General features: G+C 47.4%; 1 protein-coding gene across 2 annotated transcripts in view; it reads left to right on the top strand.

Annotated features, from left to right (window-relative positions):
• LOC309560348 (uncharacterized protein) overlaps nt 1-25,367 on the top strand; it is an 88,903-nt gene that overhangs the window by 24,357 nt on the left and 39,179 nt on the right. The gene's annotated exons all lie outside the window — the stretch shown is intronic.

The raw sequence follows: 25,367 nt of genomic DNA, 5'->3' as shown, positions 1-25,367 counted from the left end.
CCTCTCTGAAACTGCACAGAGAAGCGCAGGATCTGGAAGAGGAGTTTAACCCCCCCTCTGTGCCAACTAATGAGACGAGAAAGCGGGCAGAGATGAACCTCTCTGAAACTGCACAGAGAAGTGCAGGATGTGGAGGAGGGGTTCAACCCTCCTCTATGCTGCCAACTACTGAGACAAGGAATCGGGTAGAGATGAGCCTTTCTTTCAACTGCATGGAGAAGCACAGGATCTGGAGGAGGGGTTCGACCCTCCTCTATGATGCCAAATTCTGAGACAGGGAAGGGGGCAGAGGTGAGCCTCTCTCAACTGCACAGAGAAGCACAGGATCTGGAGGAGGAGTTTAACCCCCCTCTGTGCCAACTAATGAGACGAGAAAGCAGGCAGAGATGAGCCTCTCTGAAACTGCACAGAGAAGTGCAGGATCTGGAGGAGGGGTTCAACCCTCCTCTATTCTGCCAGTTACTGGGGCAGGGAAGGGGGCAGAGACGAGCCTCTCTGAAACTGCACAGAGAAGCGCAGGATCTGGAGGAGGGGTTCAACCTTCCTCTATGCTGCCAACTACTGAGACAAGGAATTGGGCAGAGATGAGCCTCTCTGCAACTGCACAGGATCTGGAGGAGGAGTTCAACCCTCCTCTATGATGCCAAATACTGAGACAGGGAAGGGGGCAGAGATGAGCCTCTCTGCAACTGCACAGAGAAGCACAGGATCTGGAGGAGGAGTTCAATCCTCCTCTATGCTGCCAACTACTGAGACAAGGAAATTGGCGGAGACAAACCTCTCTGCAACTGCACAGAGAAGCGCAGGATCTGGAGGAGGGGTTCAACCCTCCTGTATGCTGCCAACTACTGAGATGGGGAAGGGGGGCAGAGATGAGCCTCTCTGCAACTGCACAGAGAAGAACAGGGTCGGGAGGAGTTCTGTCCTCCTTTATGTTGCTGACTGCTGAGACAAGGTGGGGGTGGAGATGAGGGGAGGGGGGGAACAGCTGTGGGAGAGGCCTGGCGGGCTGGATTTTGCCCGTGGGCCTTGTGTTTAAAACATGTGGGGTAGAGGAACAGGCAGTAGTACTTACCAGCTATTGACTGTGGCCAATCCTTGGGCACGGTCTACAGGGAGATAAACACAGACTGCAGTCCCTATCATCAAGCAGACCAGGCCCTGTCTATATGTTCCCCAACCCTTGTATGTGATCACAGGATGAACAATGTAAGGGGCTCCTCCAAAACTGGGGGGTCATAAAGGTATTGGAGGACCAAACCCAGCCAGAGGGGCTCCAAAGCTGTCATGAAGGATTTATTCCAATAGACCTGGTTTGGGGGTCCTGAGCCTATCGGCAATGGCCTTGGCAGTATCTAAGCTATTTTAACGGCAAAAGGTGGATCTGGGTTTTCATGGTTGGTCAGAGTTGTGACCCCACAGCATTGTGGAGGAGGATCATTGTGTAGCTGCAAGTCGTTGTAGGCTGCCATACTGAATCTCTACTGAAAAATGCTTGCTGCAGGGTTACTGTTTGTATTTAATGACTTTGTGTGTCTCTAACCCCAAATAAGCATGTATCCAGTGAAGTTAGATTTTTTCTGGTTAGTTACTCAGAAGCAGATGGTCAGCAGGACAGCCAGGCAGCTAAAAGCAACAAAAGTGGGGCCGTGAGTAGAGCTTACTGTGTGACGGGGTTGTATTCATTATCTCCTTAGTCCCCAACTTTTTGTTGAATCTGTATAGCCAGGCAGCTAGCATTTCCCTGGAAGAATGAGCAGAGGCTCTGTACTGCAATGACGTCATTACACCAGACCAGTGATGTCATCGGTGGACGGGTATTCTTCTAATGACTGGTGATCTGTAGACGGGGTAGAGGGCAATGGCTGGATGGTCATCTTCATCCTGAGGTAGTGAGGACAGAAGGGAAGAACTTGGAAGGAAAGTACAGAAGCTCCCTGATGGTATTTCCCAGTAACAGAGAGCAGGTGACCAGCGGGTGGAAATCCACTACAAGGCCCAGCAATACATTCCAGATGATTGGTCAATAAAATTTCATACCCCCAATGGCCTCCTTTCCAGCACACTCTCCAGATCCTCAGGGTGGTGGTGTCTTTTGGATCCGGTGCCCCATCCTTGGTAGGTCACTGACCTCCATATATGAGCTGGAAAACCCACCGGGCAGATCCATGGTGCCCCTTCATATTTCATGGCCTCCTATTTTGCAGTCCACTCTCCAGATCCTCAGGGTGGCGGTGTCTTTTGGATCTGGTGCCCCATCCTTGGTAGGTCACTGACCTCCATATATGAGCTGGAAAACCCACCGGGCAGATCCATGGTGCCCCTCCATATTTCATGGCCTCCTATTTTACAGTCCTCTCTCCAGATCCTCAGGGTGGTGGTGTCTTTTGGATCCGGTGCCCCATCCTTGGTAGGTCACTGACCTCCATATATGAGCTGGAAAACCCACCGGGCAGATCCATGGTGCCCCTTCATATTTCATGGCCTCCTATTTTGCAGTCCACTCTCCAGATCCTCAGGGTGGTGTCTTTTGGATCTGGTGCCCCATCCTTGGTAGGTCACTGACCTCCATATATGAGCTGGAAAACCCACCGGGCAGATCCATGGTGCCCCTCCATATTTCATGGCCTCCTATTTTGCAGTGCAGGTATCTATAAAAACGAGAGCTCCACCATGTCCCAGCACTCTTCTTCCCACCATCTCTGGGACTCTAAAATTAGAGGCCAATCTCTACAAACACAACCTCCCCCACCCACAGAGGATGGCGGAGGAGTCCCTCACCACTGTGGGAACCAAGAGATAGAGATCTGTGCTTTCCATGCCACCCAAATACTTCATCCAAAGGGACACATCTGCGGAACGCAGAGCTCTCCATGGAGAACGGTACCAGTCTGTACAGCTGTCTGTCCGGGGAGCAGACAGACAATATTATATAATGAGAGGACTGCAGAGCTGCCATGTGATATACAGGACTGTCCCACAGAGAAAAGTATAGGAAACTTCATCCCGCTCAGCAGAATAGTCCTTTATTCCAGATCATCCCTCCTGATAAATGTTTTTGAGGTGATAAATGAATCAGAGGAGATCAATGTATCATTGTATTAGAGGTGATCAATGTATTAGAGGTGATCAGTGTATAAGAGGTGATCAATGGGGGGGGGGGGGGCTTCATTGTCCAATCAGAAGGCTGGGGTAGAGGGGAGTGAGAGTGCTGTGTATCTAATGTGAATGGAGTGTTCTAGAACCCCTGGCAGGTTTTTATTGCTGTCTGGAGAGATTAATTGTCTCTATGTGTCCTGTGGCCAGTGTCTGTAGTGGTGGAATGGGGTTGCAGTGGTTAAAGAGGGTGGAAGAGGCATGCAGGGGATGTAGATATGAGCTGTAGTAAAAGAGTGGTCAGGGGAAGTCTGTGCAGGGTCAGAGGATGACGGTGTAGGGTCAGGGGAAGGTGGTGTAAGGTCCGAGGATGGAGGTGTAGGGTCAAGGGATGGTGGTGTAGGGTCAGGGGAAGGTGGTGTAGGGTCAGGGGAGGGAGGTGTAGGGTCAGGGGATGGCGCTGTTGGGTCAGAGGATGGAGGTGCGGGGTCAGGGGATGGCGGTGCAGGGTCAGAGGATGGCGGTGCAGGGTCAGTGGATGGAGGTGTAGGGTCAGAGGATGGCAGGGCAGGGTCAGGGGATGGCGGTGTAGGATCTGGGGAGGGCAGTGTAGGGTCAGGGGATGGTGGTTTAGGATCAGTGGCTGGCAGTGTAGGGTCAGGTGATGGCGGTGCTGGTCAGGCGATGGCGGTGCAGGGTGAGGAAATGGCAGTGCAGGGTCAGAGGATGGCGATGCGGGGTCAGGGGATGGCAGTGTAGGGTCAGGGGATGGCGATGTAGGATCAGAGGATGGCGGTGTAGGGTCAGGCGATGGCAATGTAGGATCAGGGGATGGCGATGCGGGGTCAGAGGATGGCGGTGCTGGGTCAGGGGATGGCGGTGTAGGGTCAGGGGATGGCGGTATAGATTAGGGGACAGCCATTGGAGGTCAGGAAATGGTTGTGTAGGGTCAGGGGATAGAGGTGTAAGGTCAGGGGATGGAGGTGTAGGGGTCAGAGGATGGAGGTGTAGGGTCAAAGGATGGTGGTGTAGGGTCAGAGGATGGCGATGCGGGGTCAGGGGATGGCGGTGCGGGGTCAGGGGATGGCGGTGCGGGGTCAGAGGATGGCGGTGCTGGGTCAGGGGATGGCGGTGAAGGGTCAGGGGATGGCGGTGTAGATTAGGGGACAGCCATTGGAGGTCAGGGGATGGTGGTGTAGGGTCAGGGGATGACGGTGCTGGGTCAGGGGATGGCGGTGCTGGGTCAGGGGATGGCGGTGTAGATTAGGGGACAGCCATTGGAGGTCAGGGGATGGCGGTGTAGGGTCAGGGGATGACGGTGCTGGGTCAGGGGATGGCGGTGCTGGGTCAGGGGATGGCGGTGTAGATTAGGGGACAGCCATTGGAGGTCAGGGGATGGTGGTGTAGGGTCAGGGGATGGCGGTGCGGGGTCAGGGGATGACGGTGCTGGGTCAGGGGATGGCGGTGTAGGGTCAGGGAATGGCGGTGCTGGGTCAGGGGATGGCGGTGTAGATTAGGGGACAGCCATTGGAGGTCAGGGGATGGTGGTGTAGGGTCAGGGGATGGTGGTGTAGGGTCAGGATATGGTGGTGTAGGGTCAGGATATGGTGGTGTAGGGTCAGGGGATGGTGGTGTAGGATCAGGGGATACCGGTGTAGATTAGGGGACAGCCATTGGAGGTCAGGGGATGGTAATGCCTGGTTGATGAATGATGGTAGATGGTTGGACCAATCCCTGGGAACCCCCATACACGCTGCCATGGATACTCTGGGAATTATTATAATATCCCAGCTGCTGTATTTCGCTTTCTGCGTCTTCCGCTCATTTTCTGGTCTGCCGGTCCTGGGAAGCCGAAATGCTGGAGGACTCCGGGGAACTAATTTAAGAATTCTGACCACTCATCCTGTAGTGGGACAGCTGAGATCCATCATCCTCGTCCTCAATAAACCACTTTCCCAGCCCCTCCCCCATACAGCCAAGCCATGTCCTGTCACCGTGTTAATGGCCTCCGTGTTGGAGTGTCCTGTAAACATCAGAAAACTCTCCAGTTTGGTATCTCAATGGAATGTCCCGAGTTCAGCAATTATACGTCTCCTTCACAAGAACACTTAAAGCGTCTGAATTGGTATTTCAGTGTTTGGAAGATTCTGGAGAGGAAAACCGAAAACCAGTCTTTTCTATCTGTAATAAGACTCCATTCATGGGAATCGCAACTGAGTTCCTTACACCCGCTGTGCACATTATGAGGGGGTTCACCCCATCCCTGTGCTGAGTTCCCGGGTCTGTACCCCCGCTGTGCCCATTATGAGGGGTCCCCCCCATCCCTGTGCTGAGTTCCCGGGTCTGTACACCCGCTGTGCCCATTATGAGGGGTTCCCACCATCCCTGTGCTGAGTTCCCGGGTCTGTAACCCCGCTGTGCCCATTATGAGGGGTTCCCACCATCCCTGTGCTGAGTTCCTGGGTCTGTACACCCGCTGTGCCCATTATGAGGGGTTCCCACCATCCCTGTGCTGAGTTCCCGGGTCTGTAACCCCGCTGTGCCCATTATGAGGGGTTCCCACCATCCCTGTGCTGAGTTCCTGGGTCTGTACACCCGCTGTGCCCATTATGAGGGGTTCCCTCCATCCCTGTGCTGAGTTCCCGGGGTCTGTACCCCCGCTGTGCCCATTATGAGGGGTTCCCACCAACCCTGTGCTGAATTCCCGGGTCTGTACTCCCGCTGTGCCCATTATGAGGGGTTCCCACCAACCCTGTGCTGAATTCCCGGGTCTGTACTCCCGCTGTGCCCATTATGAGGGGTTCCCACCAACCCTGTGCTGAATTCCCGGGTCTGTTCACCAGCTGTGCCCATTATGAGGGGTTCCACCATCCCTGTGCTGAGTTCCTGGGTCTGTACACCCGCTGTGCCCATTATGAGGGGTTCCACCATCCCTGTGCTGAGTTCCCGGGTCTGTACACCCGCTGTGCCCATTATGAGGGGTTCATTTTGTTTATTGAAAATTCTTACAAACAACAACTTATATACAATAAAACCATAATAAATAAATTAATAAATAACATATTTACAAAATAATTGAATATAACTATACAAAACAAGAACATAATAAATAAACCAAATTGCGCACAGCATAAACCCTACGAGAGAGCCAGACTAAGGAACATCACCGTCACCATGCATGGAGCCTTTTATCAAAATTATATTTATGATTTTAAGCTGATAACATTATTGGTTGCCACTTTTAACGGAGTGGGAACTGCCATTAGGATAATTGAGGCAGCCGTTTCTTAGGCTGACTACTCTCTCTCCCTGGAGAACCAGTGCGCTTCACTGCACCCTGCGACTCATCATCCATAGAAGACGCTGTACTCAAGAGTCCCATTCATCATCATCATCTGACAGGACCCCAAACTTATTTGTCAAAGGCAAAACCTCAGGACTGTGGGTAGCTGAACACCTTTTTTTCCTTATTTTGCCCTTCCTCCTTTTCTCCTCCAACCATTCCACATCATCCTTGGACAAATTGGAAATAACAATTTCCTCACTCTTACCCTCCCCTTCACCCCCACTCTCCCTTACCTTATCTACCACCAAGCCAGCCTATTCACCATTCTCCCCACTGCTCTGCACTCCACGGTCCCTAATAGAAGCCCTGCAATGCCGAGGGGGGGGGGGGGGGACTGGCACTGCACTTGATGCCCCTTCATCAGCACCTCTTGCCGCTTCTGCAATTTTGGAAGACATAGACACAGAAGGATTGGACACATTCTTATTAACCGATACCTGACATACAGACTGGGAGGACACTGACACACTGAGCATTGGCACAGACTGGGGCGCCACAGACTGGGAAGACACGGGCACACTGGGTATTGTTAGACTCAGAGGGAATCGCAGGCACCCTAGCTGCTGAGCTCTGAACATCCTCCATGTCCAGATGGAAAAACTCTGTCATGAGCTCAGGCTGGTTGTGTACTGCCTCAGGACACTGACTATAAGGATGCCCAACTGCATTGCACAAGTTGCACCTTATAATATTGCAATCCTTTGCCAAATGCCCTAAATCCTGACACAGAGAGCATTTCATTACTGGACAGGAGGAAGCAAAGTGCCCTTTATCCCCACACTTATTACACAGCTTTGGCTGGCCTGGATAGAAGATGGTCAACCTGTCCCTCCCCAGGAAAGCTGAGGATGGCAGATGCTGGATGACATTATCAATGACTCTTAAGCTGCACAGACCATCCCCCCCCCCCGTCCATATTCCCCGATCATCCATATTTTCTGTAAGGGGCTCAGGATGTCTCCATATCTCCTCACCCATACAGACAAATCCCCTTGTTGTATGGACTCATTGCGCACAAGAATCGTCACCATTTTAATGAGTGGCTGACGTGATACAACCTTGGGAATGAGCCCTTTCCAGTCCGGCAGGCTCCTACACACGTTCATATTTTTCCCAAAATATGTCCAAAGACTCAGGACGGATAAAGGACAAATCATACTCATAGGAGCCGGTCGGACTGATCAGGGCAAAGATATCGTCGGGTCTAAACTCGAAAAATCTGCAAAATCCTGTCCACCACAGCTCTCCTATATGGAGGAATACCCTCACCCTCCCATCGAAGCTGCACAACATTTCTCCTTTTAAATAGTGAGGAAGATAAAACATTTCCATGCTCCTTCCCTGCTTGCACCCCCCTCCCAGATCCTGCAGCAGTACCAGCATAGGTTTTCCTCCCAGACACACCACCAGCAGATACAGCATTGTCTTTAGACACAACCACACCTGCTGACAAGGAGCCTGAAATAAGCTTTGCAGTCATTGGAGCAGCAGAGACAAGACCCACCCCTCCCCCTGCTCTTAACACTCAGCTGCCTTCCTGGGTTCAATCACAGTCTTGTCTACTGCAGACTCCAAAAAAGTTATAGCACTACTGCTCCCAGCACCTCCTCCACCATTCTCAGGAACAGCCACTGTATTTGGTCCAGGCAAAGCCTCTGCAATGTCCGTGGTGCACCTCTTTGCAGACTCTTCACCCAGAAGCTCACAGTTTTTTTCAGTTTTCCCACCAATTGCATTTACAATTGGAGTTTTTTTAGCAGGTGCATCAGGTTGCACTGCATGCTGCACATGGTCTATGGGTGTGGGCTTACAGCCCATAGCACTACAACCCTCAGCAAGCACGTTGTCATTATTAAAGTTCATATCGACCCCTTGCACACACACTGTACCTGCTTGCTGTGTTACCTCTGCAGTGTCATGGCTGATGGTGGGATCAAACCTCCTCCTGGTTGTTGCAGACTTTATGGCAAATCTTCCTCTCTCCACAGGTCTCTCTTTCACAGGGTGAGGAACGGTATCCATCTCCTCATCTGATCAATCTGCAGAGAAATGGAACTTTCCATTTGCTGCAGAGGGAGGGAGACAGAGGCTTCCACCATTGGGGGCTCAGCAGATGTCTGAGGTGTTGAAGAGCTGGGCTCATCCTCCGGGCCCACTTTCTCACTCTCTGCTGACTCTGTCGGTACCTGCATCTCCTCACTGACTGGGTCACTCTCCATGCTGGAAACGGCTCCTCTCCTTATACGGCTGAAACGTTCCTCATTCCTGTATTTCTCCTTAAATGCTCCACTGCTTTCCTTCAGAGAGCTCACCAGCTCTTTCTGCTTCCTTAAAAGTTGCTCCTAGTCCTTCAACTCAGGCCTCAGAGCCGGTCTCTTCTTACTGTACAGTTTGGCACAAAACGGCTTTTTCTTTTTAAATTCATCTTTTAAAGCTGCCAATTTCTCCTCCTCTTTCTAAAGGCAGACAGGGATTCATCTCTCCTTGGGCCAGGCTCAGTGTCTTCCACAAACTGGGGCCTAGCCTCAGGCCTATCCAGGGGACCCCCACCGGGGGTCCTCCCCATGATCCAGCATCCCTTCTGGGGCAGAGAAGCAACTCTAGCCCCTGGCTTCTGGAAGCACACGAGCAAAGGAACCAGCAACTTCACACCTCGCTGTCAAGGAGTGGAATGGCAATTTCCCACCATCCCTGTGCTGAGTTCCCAGGTCTGGACACCCGCTGTGCCCATTATGAGGGGTTCCCACCATCCCTGTGCTGAGTTCCCGGGTCTGTACACCCGCTGTTCCCATTATGAGGGGTTAATTTTGTTTATTGGAAATTCTTACAAACAATCAACTTATATACAATAAAACCATAATAAATAAATTATAAATAACATATTTACAAAATAATTGAATATAACTATACAAAACAAGAACATAATAAATAAACCAAATTGCACACAGCATAAACCCTACGAGAGAGCCAGACTAAGGAACATCACCGTCACCATGCATGGAGCCTTTAATCAAAAATTATATTTTATGACTGATTTTCAGCTGATAACATTATTGGTTGCCACTTTTAACGGATAATTGAGGCAGCCGTTTCTTAGCCTGACTACTCTCTCCCCCTGGAGAACCAGTGCGCTTCACTGCACCCTGCGACTCATCATCCATGGAAGATTCTGTACTCAAAAAGTCCCATTCATCATCATCATCTGACAGGACCCCAAACTTATTTGTCAAAGGCAAAACCTCAGGACTGTGGGTAGCTGAACACTTTTTTTTCCTTCTTTTGCCCTTCTTTATTTTCTCCTCCAACCATTCCACATCCCCCTTGGACAAATTGGAAATAACAGTTTCCCCACTCTCACCCTCCCCTTCACCCCCACTCTCCCTTACCTGATCTACCACCAGGCCAGCCTCTTCACCATTCTCCCCACTCCTCTGCACCCCATGGTCCCTAATAGAAGCCCTGCAATGTCTAGGGGAGGGGACTGGCACTGTACTTGATGCCCCTGCCTCAGCACCTCTTGCCGCCTCTGCAATTTTGGAAGACATAGACACAGAAAGATTGGACACATTCTTAGTAACCGATACCTTACATACAGACTGGGAAGACACTGACACACTGGGAATCGGCACAGACTGGGGCACCACAGACTGGGAAGACACTGACACACTGGGCATTGGCACAGACTGGGGCACTACAGACTGGGAAGACACTGACACACTGGGTATTGGTACAGTCTCGGAGGGAATCGCAGGCACCCTAGCTGCTGAGCTCTGAGCATCCTCCATGTCCAGACGGAAGAACTCTCTCATGAGCTCAGGCTGGTTGTGCATTGCCTCAGGACACTGGCTATAAGGATGCCCAACTGCATTGCACAAGTTGCACCTTATAATATTGCAATCTTTTGCCAAATGCCCTAAATCCTGACACAGAGAGCATTTCATTACTGGACAGGAGGATGCAAAGTGCCCTTTATCCCCACACTTATTGCACAGCTTTGGCTGGCCTGGATAGAAGATGGTCAGTCTGTCCCTCCCCAGGAAAGCTGAGGATGGCAGATGCTGGATGACATTATCAATGACTCTTAGTTTTAGCTGCACAGACCATCCCCCCGTCCATATTCCTCGATCATCCATAATTTTGTGTAAGGGGCTCAGGATGTCTCCATATCTCCTCAGCCATACAGATAAATCCCCTTGCGGTATGGACTCATTGCGCACAAGAATCGTCACCATTTTAATAAGTGGCTGACGTGACACAACTTTGGGGATGAGCCCTTTCCAGTCCGGCAGGCTCCTACACACATATTCATATTTCTCCCAAAATATGTCCAAAGACTCCGGACGGACAAAGGACAAATCGTACTCATAGGAGCCGGTCGGACTGATCAGGGCAAAGATATCTGCAGGTTTAAAACCCATTTGTAGAATCTTATCAACCACAGCTCTCCTATATGGGGGAATACCTTCGCCTTCCCATCTGAGCTGTACCACATTCCTCCTTTTAAATAATGAGGAAGATAAAACATTTCCATGCTCCTTCCCTGCTTGCACCCCCCTCCCAAACCCTTCAGCAGCACCAGCATAGGTTTTCCTCCCAGAAACATCAGCAATTACAGGATTGTCTTTAGACACAACCACACCTGATGACAAGGAGCCTGAATCAACCCTTGCAGTCTTTGGAGCAGCAGAGACAAGACCCACCCCCTCCCCCTTCTCTGAGCACTCAGCTGCTTTCCTGGGTTCAATCACAGCCTTGTCTACTGCAGACTCCAAAAAAGTTATAGTACTACTGCTCCCAGCATCTCCTCCACCATGCTCAGGAACAGCCACTGTATTTGGTCCAGGCAAAGCCTCTGCAATGTCCGTGGTGCTCCTCTCTGCAGACTCTTCAACCAGAAACACACAGTTTTTTCCAATTTTCTCACCACTTGCATTTAAAAGTGGAATTTTTTCAGCAGGTGTATCAGGTTGCACTGCATGCTGCACATTGTCTATGGGTGTGGGCTGACAGCCCATAGCACTACAACCCTCAGCAAGCACATTGTCATTAAAGTTCACATCACCACCTTGCACACACACTGTACATGCTTTCTGTGTTACCTCTGCAGTGTCATGGTTAATGGCGGGATCAAACTCCCTCCTGGATGTTGCAGGCTTAATGGTGAATTTTCCTCTCTCCACAGGTCTCTCTCTCATAGGGCGAGGAACGGTATCCATCTCCTCATCTGGGGAATCTGCAGAAAAATGGAACTTTCTTCCATCCAGAGGGGATTCCAGCTCAGCGACGAACTCCAACATGCCAGTACCCCCCTCAACCTCCTGCTCAGATGTTCCACATTGCTGCTGCAGAGGGAGGGAGACAGAGGCCTCCGCCATTGGGGGCTCAGCAGATCTCTGAGGTGTTGAAGAGCTGGGCTCATCCTCCGGGCCCACTTTCTCACTCTCTGCTGACTCTGTCGGTACCTGAATCTCCTCACTGGCTGGGTCACTCTCCATGCTGGAAACGGCTCCTCTCCTCATACGGCTGAAACGTTCCTCATTCCTGTATTTCTCCTGAAGTGCTTCACAGCTTTCCTTCAGAGAGCTCACCAACTCTTTCTGCTTCCTCAAAGCTTGCTCCAAGTCCTTCAATTCAGGCCTCAGAGCCGGTCTCTTCTTACTGTACAGTTTGGCACAATACAACTTTTTCTTTTTAAATTCTACTTTCAAAGTTGCCAATTTCTCCTCCTCTTTCTCAATCCGCCTCAGCTTTTCAACAGTCCTCCGTCTAAAGGTAGGCAGGGATTCACCCCTCCTTCGGCCGAGCTCCATGTCTTCCATAGTCTCAGGCCTATCCAGGGGGCCCCCGCCAGGGTCCTCCCCAGGATCCAGCATCCTTCCTGGGGCAGAGAAGCAACTCTAGCCCCTGGCTTCTGGAAGCACACGAGCTAAGGAACCAGCAACCTCACACCTCGCTGTCAGGGAGTGGAATGGCAGTTTCCCACCATCCCTGTGCTGAGTTCCCGGGTCTGTACACCCGCTGTTCCCATTATGAGGGGTTCCCACCATCCCTGTGCTGAATTCCCGGGTCTGTACACCTGCTGTGCCCATTATGAGGGGTTCCCACCATCCCTGTGCTGAGTTCCCGGGGTCTGTACACCTGCTGTGCCCATTATGAGGGGTTCCAACCATCCCTGTGCTGAGTTCCTGGGTCTGTACACCCGCTGTGCCCATGATGAGGGGTTCCCACCATCCCTGTGCTGAGTTCCTGGGTCTGTACACCCACTGTGCCCATTATGAAGGGTTCCAGCGATTGCTGCATGTTTTGTTTTTTTTTTTTTGGGGGGGGGGGGATTGGACATCCCATAGTTGGTGGGAATGGAGAAGATGAGGACATCTCACTGTATATCTAATTATCCACCTGGAAGTAAAGTGCTGTGATTGGGTGGGGGAGTAAAGTGCTGTGATTGGGTGGGGAGTAAAGTGCTGTGATTGGGTGGAGAGTAAAGTGCTGTGATTGGGTGGAGAGTAAAGTGCTGTGATTGGGTGGCGAGTAAAGTGCTGTGATTGGGTGGTGAGTAAAGTGCTGTGATTGGGTGGAGAGTAAAGTGCTGTGATTGGGTGGCGAGTAAAGTGCTGTGATTGGGTGGTGAGTAAAGTGCTGTGATTGGGTGGAGAGTAAAGTGCTGTGATTGGGTGGAGAGTAAAGTGCTGTGATTGGGTGGAGAGTCACTCGGTGTCGTTGTTGGATGAGAAGTGAGGAATGTGCGCCGGCTTCTTATGTAACGATTAGTAATTAATGACAGATGGAATGAGATTACTTATTGCTGGACTCTGAGGCCTGGATACTGTCTGGAAGGGCGGGGCTGGGAGCGGAGGAGGTGGGGCTGGACAGACACATTGGGAGGAAAGGCGTGGGGGGGATAATTAACCCCTGTGTACCCCTCATGGAGACGAGGGATTCCCGCATTCTACTACAAATTCCTCATTACCACGCCACCATGCCACGTCACTTCCCATAACAAAATCCTCGAGAAATCCCTTCCGGGGACAAACAAGGAGGATTTCTGGTCATATTATCTCCAAACATCATCCGACTCTTCTACATATCATCCGACTCTTCTACATATCATCCGACTCTTCTACATATCATCCGACTCTTCTACACATCATCCGACTCTTCTACATATCATCCGACTCTTCTACACATCATCCGACTCTTCTACATATCATCCGACTCTTCTACATATCATCAGACTCTTCTACATATCATCCGACTCTTCTACATGTCATCAGACTCTTCTACATATCATCCGACTCTTCTACATATCATCAGACTCTTCTACATGTCATCAGACTCTTCTACATGTCATCAGACTCTTCTACATATCATCCGACTCTTCTACATATCATCCGACTCTTCTACATATCATCCGACTCTTCTACATATCATCAGACTCTTCTACATATCATCCGACTCTTCTACATATCATCCGACTCTTCTACATATCATCAGACTCTTCTACCCGTCTCCCGACTCTTTATACAAAACACACCCGGTGTCCGGACTATAAAAAATAAAATGTGTTACTTTGTATCTCTCTATCTCCTGTCTGATCAATGTTTATAAACAATGTTACTTTGTATCTCTCTATCTCCTGTCTGAGCAATGTTTATAAACAATGTTACTTTGTATCTCTCTATCTCCCATATGATCAATGTTTATAAACAATGTTACTTTGTATCTCTCTATCTCCCGTCTGATCAATGTTTATAAACAATGTTACTTTGTATCTCTCTATCTCCCGTCTGATCAATGTTTATAAACAATGTTACTTTGTATCTCTCTATCTCCCGTCTGATCAATGTTTATAAACTATGTTACTTTGTATCTCTCTATCTCCCGTCTGATCAATGTTTATAAACAATGTTACTTTGTATCTCTATATCTCCCGTCTGATCAATGTTTATAAACAATGTTACTTTGTATCTCTCTGTCTCCCGTCTGATCAATGTTTATAAATAATGTTACTTTGTATCTCTCTATCTCCCGTCTGAGCAATGTTTATAAACAATGTTACTTTGTATCTCTCTATCTCCCGTCTGATCAATGTTTATAAACAATGTTACTTTGTATCTCTCTATCTCCTGTCTGATCAATGTTTATAAACAATGTTACTTTGTATCTCTATCTCCCGTCTGATCAATGTTTATAAACGATGTTACTTTGTATCTCTCTATCTCCCGTCTGATCAATGTTTATAAACAATGTTACTTTGTATCTCTATATCTCCTGTCTGATCAATGTTTATAAACAATGTTACTTTGTATCTCTCTATCTCCCGTCTGAACAATGTTTATAAACAATCTTACTTTGTATCTCTCCGTCTCCTGTCTGATCAATGTTTATAAACAATGTTACTTTGTATCTCTCTGTCTCCCGTCTGATCAATGTTTATAAACAATGTTACTTTGTATCTCTCTATCTCCCGTCTGATCAATGTTTATAAACAATGTTACTTTGTATCTCTCTATCTCCCGTCTGATCAATGTTTATAAACAATGTTACTTTGTATCTCTCTATCTCCCGCCTGATCAATGTTTATAAACAATGTTACTTTGTATCTCTCTATCTCTCGTATGATCAATGTTTATAAACAATGTTGCTTTGTATCTCTCTATCTCCCGTCTGATCAATGTTTATAAACAATGTTACTTTGTATCTCTCAATCTCCCGTCTGATCAATGTTTATAAACAATGTTACTTTGTATCTCTCTATCTCCCGTCTGATCAATGTTTATAAACAATGTTACTTTGTATCTCTCTATCTCCCGTCTGAACAATGTTTATAAACAATCTTACTTTGTATCTCTCCATCTCCTGTCTGATCAATGTTTAGAAACAATGTTACTTTGTATCTCTCTGTCTCCCGTCTGATCAATGTTTAGAAACAATGTTACTTTGTATCTCTCTATCTCCCGTCTGAGCAATGTTTATAAACAATGTTACTTTGTATCTCTCTATCTCCCGTCTGATCAATGTTTATAAACAATGTTACTTTGTATCTCTCTGTCTCCCGTCTGATCAATGTTTATAAACAATGTTACTTTGTATCTCTCTATCTCCCGTCTGATCAATGTTTATAAACAATGTTACTTTGTATCTCTCTATCTCCTGTCTGATCAATGTTTATAAACAATGTTACTTTGTATCTCTATCTCCCGTCTGATCAATGTTTATAAACGATGTTACTTTGTATCTCTCTATCTCCCGTCTGATCAATGTTTATAAACAATGTTACTTTGTATCTCTCTATCTCCCGTCTGATCAATGTTTATAAACAATGTTACTTTGTATCTCTATATCTTCTGTCTGATCAATGTTTATAAACAATGTTACTTTGTATCTCTCTATCTCCCATCTGAACAATGTTTATAAACAATGTTACTTTGTATCTCTCCGTCTCCCGTCTGATCAATGTTTATAAACAATGTTACTTTGTATCTCTCTATCTCCCGTCTGATCAATGTTTATAAACAATGTTACTTTGTATCTCTCTATTTCCCGTCTGATCAATGTTTATAAACAATGTTACTTTGTATCTCTCTATCTCCCGTCTGATCAATGTTTATAAACAATGTTACTTTGTATCTCTCTATCTCCCGTCTGATCAATGTTTATAAACAATGTTACTTTGTATCTCTCTATCTCCCGTCTGATCAATGTTTATAAACAATGTTACTTTGTATCTCTCTATCTCCCGTCTGATCAATGTTTATAAACAATGTTACTTTGTATCTCTCTATCTCCCGTCTGATCAATGTTTATAAACAATGTTACTTTGTATGTCTCTATCTCCCGTCTAATCAATGTTTATAAACAATGTTACTTTGTATCTCTATCTCCTGTCTGATCAATGTTTATAAACAATGTTACTTTGTATCTCTCTATCTCCCCTCTGATCAATGTTTATAAACAATTTTACTTTGTATCTCTCTATCTCCCCTCTGATCAATGTTTATAAACAATGTTACTTTGTATCTCTCTATCTCCCGTCTCATCAATGTTTATAAACAATGTTACTTTGTATCTCTCTATCTCTCGTCTGAGCAATGTTTATAAACAATGTTACTTTGTATCTCTCTATCTCCTGTCTGATCAATGTTTATAAACAATGTTACTTTGTATCTCTCTATCTCCTGTCTGATCAATGTTTATAAACAATGTTACTTTGTATCTCTCTATCTCCCTTCTGATAAATATTTATAAACAATGTTACTTTGTATCTCTCTATCTCCTGTCTGATCAATGTTTATAAACAATGTTACTTTGTATCTCTCTATCTCCCGTCCGATCAATGTTTATAAACAATGTTACTTTTTATCTCTCTATCTCCCGTCTGAGCAATGTTTATAAACAATGTTACTTTGTATCTCTCTATCTCCTGTCTGATCAATGTTTATAAACAATGTTACTTTGTATCTCTCTTTCTCCCGTCTGATCAATGTTTATAAACAATGTTACTTTGTATCTCTCTATCTCCTGTCTGATCAATGTTTATAAACAATGTTACTTTGTATCTCTCTATCTTCGTCTGAACAATGTTTATAAACAATGTTACTTTGTATCTCTCTATCTCCTGTCTGATCAATGTTTATAAACAATGTTACTTTGTATCTCTCTAACTCCTGTCTGATCAATGTTTATAAACAATATTACTTTGTATCTCTCTATCTCCCGTCTGATCAATGTTTATAAACAATGTTACTTTGTATCTCCCTATCTCCTTTCTGATCAATGTTTATAAACAATGTTACTTTGTATCTCTCTATCTCCTGTCTGATCAATGTTTATAAACAATGTTACTTTGTATCTCTCTATCTCCCGTCTGATCAATGTTTATAAACAATGTTACTTTGTATCTCTATCTCTCGTCTGGTCAATGTTTATAAACAATGTTACTTTGTATCTCTATCTCCTGTCTGATCAATGTTTATAAACAATGTTACTTTGTATCTCTCTATCTCCCGTCTGATCAATGTTTATAAACAATGTTACTTTGTATCTCTCTATCTCCTGTCTGATCAATGTTTATAAACAATGTTACTTTGTATCTCTCTATCTCCGTCTGAACAATGTTTATAAACAATGTTACTTTGTATCTCTATCTCCCGTTTGATCAATGTTTATAAACAATGTTACTTTGTATCTCTATATCTCCCGTCTGATCAATGTTTATAAACAATGTTACTTTGTATCTCTCTATCTCCCGTCTGATCAATGTTTATAAACAATGTTACTTTGTATCTCTCTATCTCCCCTCTGATCAATGTTTATAAACAATGTTACTTTGTATCTCTCTATCTCTCGTCTGATCAATGTTTATAAACAATGTTACTTTGTATCTCTCTATCTCCTGTCTGATCAATGTTTATAAACAATGTTACTTTGTATCTCTCTGTCTCCCGTCTGATCAATGTTTATAAACAATGTTACTTTGTATCTCTCTATCTCCCATCTGAGCAATGTTTATAAACAATGTTACTTTGTACCTCTCTATCTCCCGTCTGATCAATGTTTATAAACAATGTTAGTTTGTACCTCTCTATCTCCCGTCTGATCAATGTTTATAAACAATGTTACTTTGTATCTCTCTAACTTCCGTCTGATCAATGTTTATAAACAATGTTACTTTGTATCTCTCTATCTCCCGTCTGATCAATGTTTATAAACAATGTTACTTTGTATCTCCCTATCTCCTGTCTGATCAATGTTTATAAACAATGTTACTTTGTATCTCTCTATCTCCTGTCTAAACAATGTTTATAAACAATGTTACTTTGTATCTCTCTATCTCCCGTCTGATCAATGTTTATAAACAATGTTACTTTGTATCTCTCTATCTCTCGTCTGATCAATGTTTATAAACAATGTTACTTTGTATCTCTCTATCTCCCATCTGATCATTGTTTATAAACAATGTTACTTTGTATCTCTCCATCTCCTGTCTGATCAATGTTTATAAACAATGTTAATTTGTATCTCTCTATCTCCTGTCTGATCAATGTTTATAAACAATGTTACTTTGTATCTCTCTATCTCCTGTCTGATCAATGTTTATAAACAATGTTACTTTGTATCTCTCTATCTCCCGTCGGATCAATGTTTATAAACAATGTTTTTAATGCAGCTTCTTGTTTTTCTTCTTAACCTTTTCATGATCAGGGAGACTCCGCCTTTCAGCTTTTTTTTTTGCTTACAACTTCCCACCCCCGCAGACTCCCCCCCCTCCCCCCGCGAACGGCGCCATCTTTCTATCTGTGTTTGGTGATGGGGGAGGGACACGTCCGGTGATCGGTGTCATGTGATCAGCACCCGCCGGTGCCAGGATCATCCACTAATGTCTTCCCATTATAAGGGACAGAGAAAGGGAGCGGAGACTTTCTGCAATCTCGAATGATATGATGACTGCCTGGGCGTCCAATCAGATGATGGCTCATAGAGTAGATGGTGGGAAGAGGAATATTAATATTCAGAGGTTCATAGAACTCCCCGCCATGTATTCAGACACCATAGAGGTCCATAGTGCTCCCCGCCGTGTATTCAGATACCATAGAGGTTCATAGTGCTCCCCGCCGTGTATTCAGACACCATAGAGGTCCATAGTGCTCCTTGCCGTGTATTCAGACACCATAGAGGTTCATAGTGCTCCTTGCCGTGTATTTAGACACCATAGAGGTTCATAGTGCTCCCCGCCGTGTATTCAGACACCATAGAGGTTCATAGTGCTCCCCGCCATGTATTCAGACACCATAGAGGTCCATAGTGCTCCTTGCCGTGTATTCAGACACCATAGAGGTTCATAGTGCTCCCTGTCGTGTATTCAGATACCATAGAGGTTCATAGTGCTCCCCGCCATGTATTCAGACACCATAGATGTCCATAGTGCTCCCTGTCGTGTATTCAGATACCATAGAGGTTCATAGTGCTCCCCGCCATGTATTCAGGCACCACAGAGTTTCATAGTGCTCCCCGCCGTGTATTCAGACACCATAAAGGTCCATAGTGCTCCTCGCCATGCATTCAGACACCATAGAGGTTCATAGTGCTCCTTGCCGTGTATTCAGACACCATATAGGTTCATAGTGCTCCCCGCCGTGTATTCAGACACCATAGAGGTTCATAGTGCTCCCCGCCATGTATTCAGACACCATAGAGGTCCATAGTGCTCCTTGCCGTGTATTTAGACACCATAGAGGTTCATAGTGCTCCCCGCCATGTATTCAGACACCATAGAGGTTCATAGTGCTCCCCGCCGTTTATTCAGACACCATAGAGGTTCATAGTGCTCCCAGCCGTGTATTCAGACACCATAGAGGTTCATAGTGCTCCCCGCCATGTATTAAGACACCATAGAGGTTCATAGTGCTCCCCGCCATGTATTAAGACACCATAGAGGGCCATAGTGCTCCCCGCCGTTTATTCAGACACCATAGAGGTTCATAGTGCTCCCAGCCGTGTATTCAGACACCATAGAGGTTCATAGTGCTCCCCGCCGTTTATTCAGACACCATAGAGGTTCATAGTGCTCCCAGCCGTGTATTCAGAAACCATAGAGGTCCATAGTGCTCCCTGCCGTGTATTCAGACACCATAGAGGTTCATAGTGCTCCCCACCGTGTTTTCAGACACCATAGAGGCCCATAGTGCTCCCCACTGTGTATTCAGACACCATAGAGGTTCATATTGCTCCTGGCCATGTATTCAGACACCATAGGTCCATAGTGCTCCCCGCCATTTATTCACACACCATAGCGGTTCATAGTGCTCTCTGCCGTGTTTTCAGACACCATAGAAGTCCATAGTGCTCCCCGCCATGTATTCAGACACCATAGAGGTTCATAGTGCTCCCTACCGTGTATTCAGACAACATAGAGGTTCATAGTGCTCCCTAACGTGTATTCAGACACCATCGAGGTTCATAGCGCTCCCTACTGTGTATTCAGACACCATAGAGGTTCATAGTGCTCCCCGCCATGTATTTAGACATCATAGAGGTCCATAGTGCTCCCCGCCGTGTATTCACACACCATAGAGGTTCATAGTGCTCCCCGCCATGTTTTCACACACCATAGAGGTTCATAGTAAGTGGTGCTCCCCGCTGTGTATTCAGATACCATATAGGTTCATAGTGCTCCTCGCCCTGTATTCAGACACCATAGAGGTCCATAGTGCTCCCCGCCATGTATTCACACACCATAGAGGTCCATAGTGCTCCCCGCCATGTATTCACACACCATAGAGGTCCATAGTGCTCCCCGCCATGTATTCAGACACCATAGAGGTCCATAGTGCTCCCCGCCGTGTATTCAGACACCATAGAGGTCCATAGTGCTCCCCGCTGTGTATTCAGACACCATAGAGGTTCATAGTGCTCCCCATCGTGTATTCAGACACCATAGAGGTTCATAGTGCTCCCCGCCGTGTTTTCAGACACCATAGAGGCCCATAGTGCTCCCCACTGTGTATTCAGACACCATAGGTGTTCATAGTGCTCCCTGCCGTGTATCCAGACACCATAGAGGTTCATAGTGCTCCCCGTCATCTATTCAGACACCACAGACTTTTATAGTGCTCCCCGCCGTGAATTCACACACCATAGAGGTTCATATTGCTCCTGGCCATGTATTCAGACACCATAGAGGGCCATAGTGCTCCCCGCCATTTATTCACACACCATAGCGGTTCATAGTGCTCTCTGCCGTGTTTTCAGACACCATAGAAGTCCATAGTGCTCCCCGCCATGTATTCAGACACCATAGAGGTTCATAGTGCTCCCTACCGTGTATTCAGACACCATATAGGTTCATAGTGCTCCCTACCGTGTATTCAGACACCATCGAGGTTCATAGGGCTCCCTACTGTGTATTCAGACACCATAGAGGTTCATAGTGCTCCCCGCCATGTATTTAGACATCATAGAGGTCCATAGTGCTCCCCGCCATGTATTCACACACCATAGAGGTTCATAGTGCTCCCCGCCATGTTTTCACACACCATAGAGGTTCATAGTGAGTGGTGCTCCCCGCTGTGTATTCAGATACCATATAGGTTCATAGTGCTCCATGCCCTGTATTCAGACACCATAGAGGTCCATAGTGCTCCCCGCCATGTATTCACACACCATAGAGGTCCATAGTGCTCCCCGCCATGTATTCACACACCATAGAGGTCCATAGTGCTCCCCGCCATGTATTCACACACCATAGAGGTCCATAGTGCTCCCCACCATGTATTCAGACACCATAGAGGTCCATAGTGCTCCCCGCCGTGTATTCAGACACCATAGAGGTCCATAGTGCTCCCCGCTGTGTATTCAGACACCATAGAGGTTCATAGTGCTCCCCATCGTGTATTCAGACACCATAGAGGTACATAGTGCTCCCCGCCTTGTATTCAGACACCATAGAGGTCCATAGTGCTCCCTGCCCTGTATTCAGACACCAAAGAGGTTCATAGTGCTCCCTGCCATGTATTCAGACATCATAGAGGTTCATAGTGCTCCCCGCTAAGTATTCAGACACCATAGAGGCCCATAGTGCTCCCCGCCGTGTATTCAGACACCATAGAGGTCCATAGTGCTCCCCGCTATGTATTCAGACACCATAGAGGTTCATAGTGATCTCCGCCATGTATTCAGACACCATAGAAGTTCATAGTGCTCCCCACCGTGTATTCAGACACCATAGAGGTCCATAGTGCTCCCCGCCATATATTCAGACACCATAGAAGTTCATAGTGCTCCCCGCCGTGTATTCACACACCATAGAGGTCCATAGTGCTCCCCGCCGTGTATTCAGATACCATAGAGGGCCATAGTGCACCCCGCCGTGTATTCAGACACCATAGAGGGCCATAGTGCTCCCCATCGTGTATTCAGACACCATAGAGGTCCATAGTGCTCCCCGCCTTGTATTCAGACACCATAGAGGTCCATAGTGCTCCCTACCCTGTATTCAGACACCAAAGAGGTTCATAGTGCTCCCTGCCATGTATTCAGACATCATAGAGGTTCATAGTGCTCCCCGCCGTGTATTCAGACACCATAGAGGTCCATAGTGCTCCCCGCTATGTATTCAGACACCATAGAGGTTCATAGTGATCTCCGCCATGTATTCAGACACCATAGAAGTTCATAGTGCTCCCCACCGTGTATTCAGACACCATAGAGGTCCATAGTGCTCCCCGCCATATATTCAGACACCATAGAAGTTCATAGTGCTCCCCGCCGTGTATTCACACACCATAGAGGTCCATAGTGCTCCCCGCCGTGTATTCAGATACCATAGAGGGCCATAGTGCACCCCGCCCTGTATTCAGACACCATAGAGGGCCATAGTGCACCCCGCCATGTATTCAGACACCATAGCGGTTCATAGTGCTCCCCGCCGTGTTTTCAGACACCATAGAAGTCCATAGTGCTCCCCGCCATGTATTCAGACACCATAGAGGTTCATAGTGCTCCCTACCGTGTATTCAGACACCATAGAGGTTCATAATGCTCCCTACCGTGTATTCAGACACCATAGAGGTTCATAGTGCTCCCCGCCATGTATTTAGACACCATAGAGGTCCATAGTGCTCCCCGCCGTGTATTCACACACCATAGAGGTCCATAGCGCTCCCCGCCGTGTATTCAGACACCATAGAGGTCCATAGTGCTCCCCGCCATGTATTCAGACACCATAGATGTCCATAGTGCTCCCCGCCGTGTATTCAGACACCATAGAGGTCCATAGTGCTCCCCGCTGTGTATTCAGACACCATAGAGGTTCATAGTGCTCCCCACCGTGTATTCAGACACCATAGAGGTCCATAGTGCTCCCTGCCTTGTATTCAGACACCATAGAGGTCCATAGTGCTCCCCGCCCTGTATTCAAACACCAAAGAGGTTCATAGTGCTCCCCGCCATGTTTTCACACACCATAGAGGTTCATAGTGAGTGGTGCTCCCCGCTGTGTATTCAGATACCTATAGGTTCATAGTGCTCCCCGCCGTGTATTCAGACACCATAGAGGTCCATAGTGCTCCCCGCCATGTATTCACACACCATAGAGGTCCATAGTGCTCCCCGCCGTGTATTCAGACACCATAGAGGTCCATAGTGCTCCCTGCCATGTATTCAGACACCATAGAGGCCATAGTGCTCCCCGCCGTGTATTCAGACACCATAGAGGTCCATAGGGCTCCCCGCTGTGTATTCAGACACCATAGAGGTCCATAGTGCTCCCCGCCTTGTATTCAGACACCATAGAGGTCCATAGTGCTCCCTGCCCTGTATTCAGACACCAAAGAGGTTCATAGTGCTCCCGTCATGTATTCACACACCATAGAGGTCCATAGTGCTCCCCGCCTTGTATTCAGACACCATAGAGGTCCATAGTGCTCCCTGCCCTGTATTCAGACACCAAAGAGGTCCATAGTGCTCCCTGCCCTGTATTCAGACACCAAAGAGGTCCATAGTGCTCCCCGCCTTGTATTCAGACACCATAGAGGTCCATAGTGCTCCCTGCCCTGTATTCACACACCATAGAGGTCCATAGTGCTCCCTGCCGTGTATTCAGACATCATAGAGGTTCATAGTGCTCCCCGCTATGTATTCAGACATCATAGAGGCCCATAGTGCTCCCCGCCGTGTATTCAGACACCATAGAGGTCCATAGTGCTCCCCGCTATGTATTCAGACACCATAGAGGTTCATAGTGATCTCCGCCATGTATTCAGACACCATAGAAGTTCATAGTGCTCCCCACCGTGTATTCAGACACCATAGAGGTCCATAGTGCTCCCCGCCATATATTCAGACACCATAGAAGTTCATAGTGCTCCCCGCCGTGTATTCACACACCATAGAGGTCCATAGTGCTCCCCGCCGTGTATTCAGACACCATAGAGGGCCATAGTGCACCCCGCCATGTATTCAGACACCATAGAGGGCCATAGTGCTCCCCGCCCTGTATTCAGACACCATAGAGGGCCATAGTGCACCCCGCCCTGTATTCAGACACCATAGAGGGCCATAGTGCTCCCCGCCCTGTATTCAGACACCATAGAAGTTCATAGTGCTCCCCGCCGTGTATTCACACACCATAGAGGGCCATAGTGCACCCCGCCATGTATTCAGACACCATAGAGGTTCATAGTGCTCCCTGCCGTGTATTCAGACACCATAGAGGGCCATAGTGCTCCCCGCCCTGTATTCAGACACCATAGAGGGCCATAGTGCACCCCGCCATGTATTCAGACACCATAGAGGGCCATAGTGCACCCCGCCATGTATTCAGACACCATAGAGGGCCATAGTGCTCCCCGCCCTGTATTCAGACACCAAAGAGGTTCATAGTGCTCCCGTCATGTATTCACACACCATAGAGGTCCATAGTGCTCCCTGCCGTGTATTCAGACATCATAGAGGTTCATAGTGCTCCCCGCTATGTATTCAGACATCATAGAGGCCCATAGTGCTCCCCGCCGTGTATTCAGACACCATAGAAGTTCATAGTGCTCCCCGCCGTGTATTCACACACCATAGAGGTCCATAGTGCTCCCCGCCGTGTATTCAGACACCATAGAGGGCCATAGTGCACCCCGCCATGTATTCAGACACCATAGAGGGCCATAGTGCTCCCCGCCCTGTATTCAGACACCATAGAGGGCCATAGTGCACCCCGCCCTGTATTCAGACACCATAGAGGGCCATAGTGCTCCCCGCCCTGTATTCAGACACCATAGAGGGCCATAGTGCACCCCGCCATGTATTCAGACACCATAGAGGTTCATAGTGCTCCCTGCCGTGTATTCAGACACCATAGAGGGCCATAGTGCTCCCCGCCCTGTATTCAGACACCATAGAGGGCCATAGTGCACCCCGCCATGTATTCAGACAC

Source organism: Pelophylax lessonae, assembly GCF_965119305.1.
Source record: "Pelophylax lessonae genome assembly, chromosome: 1".
Lineage (NCBI taxonomy): Eukaryota > Metazoa > Chordata > Amphibia > Anura > Ranidae > Pelophylax > Pelophylax lessonae.
This window is presented reverse-complemented; position numbering and strand designations above follow the sequence as displayed.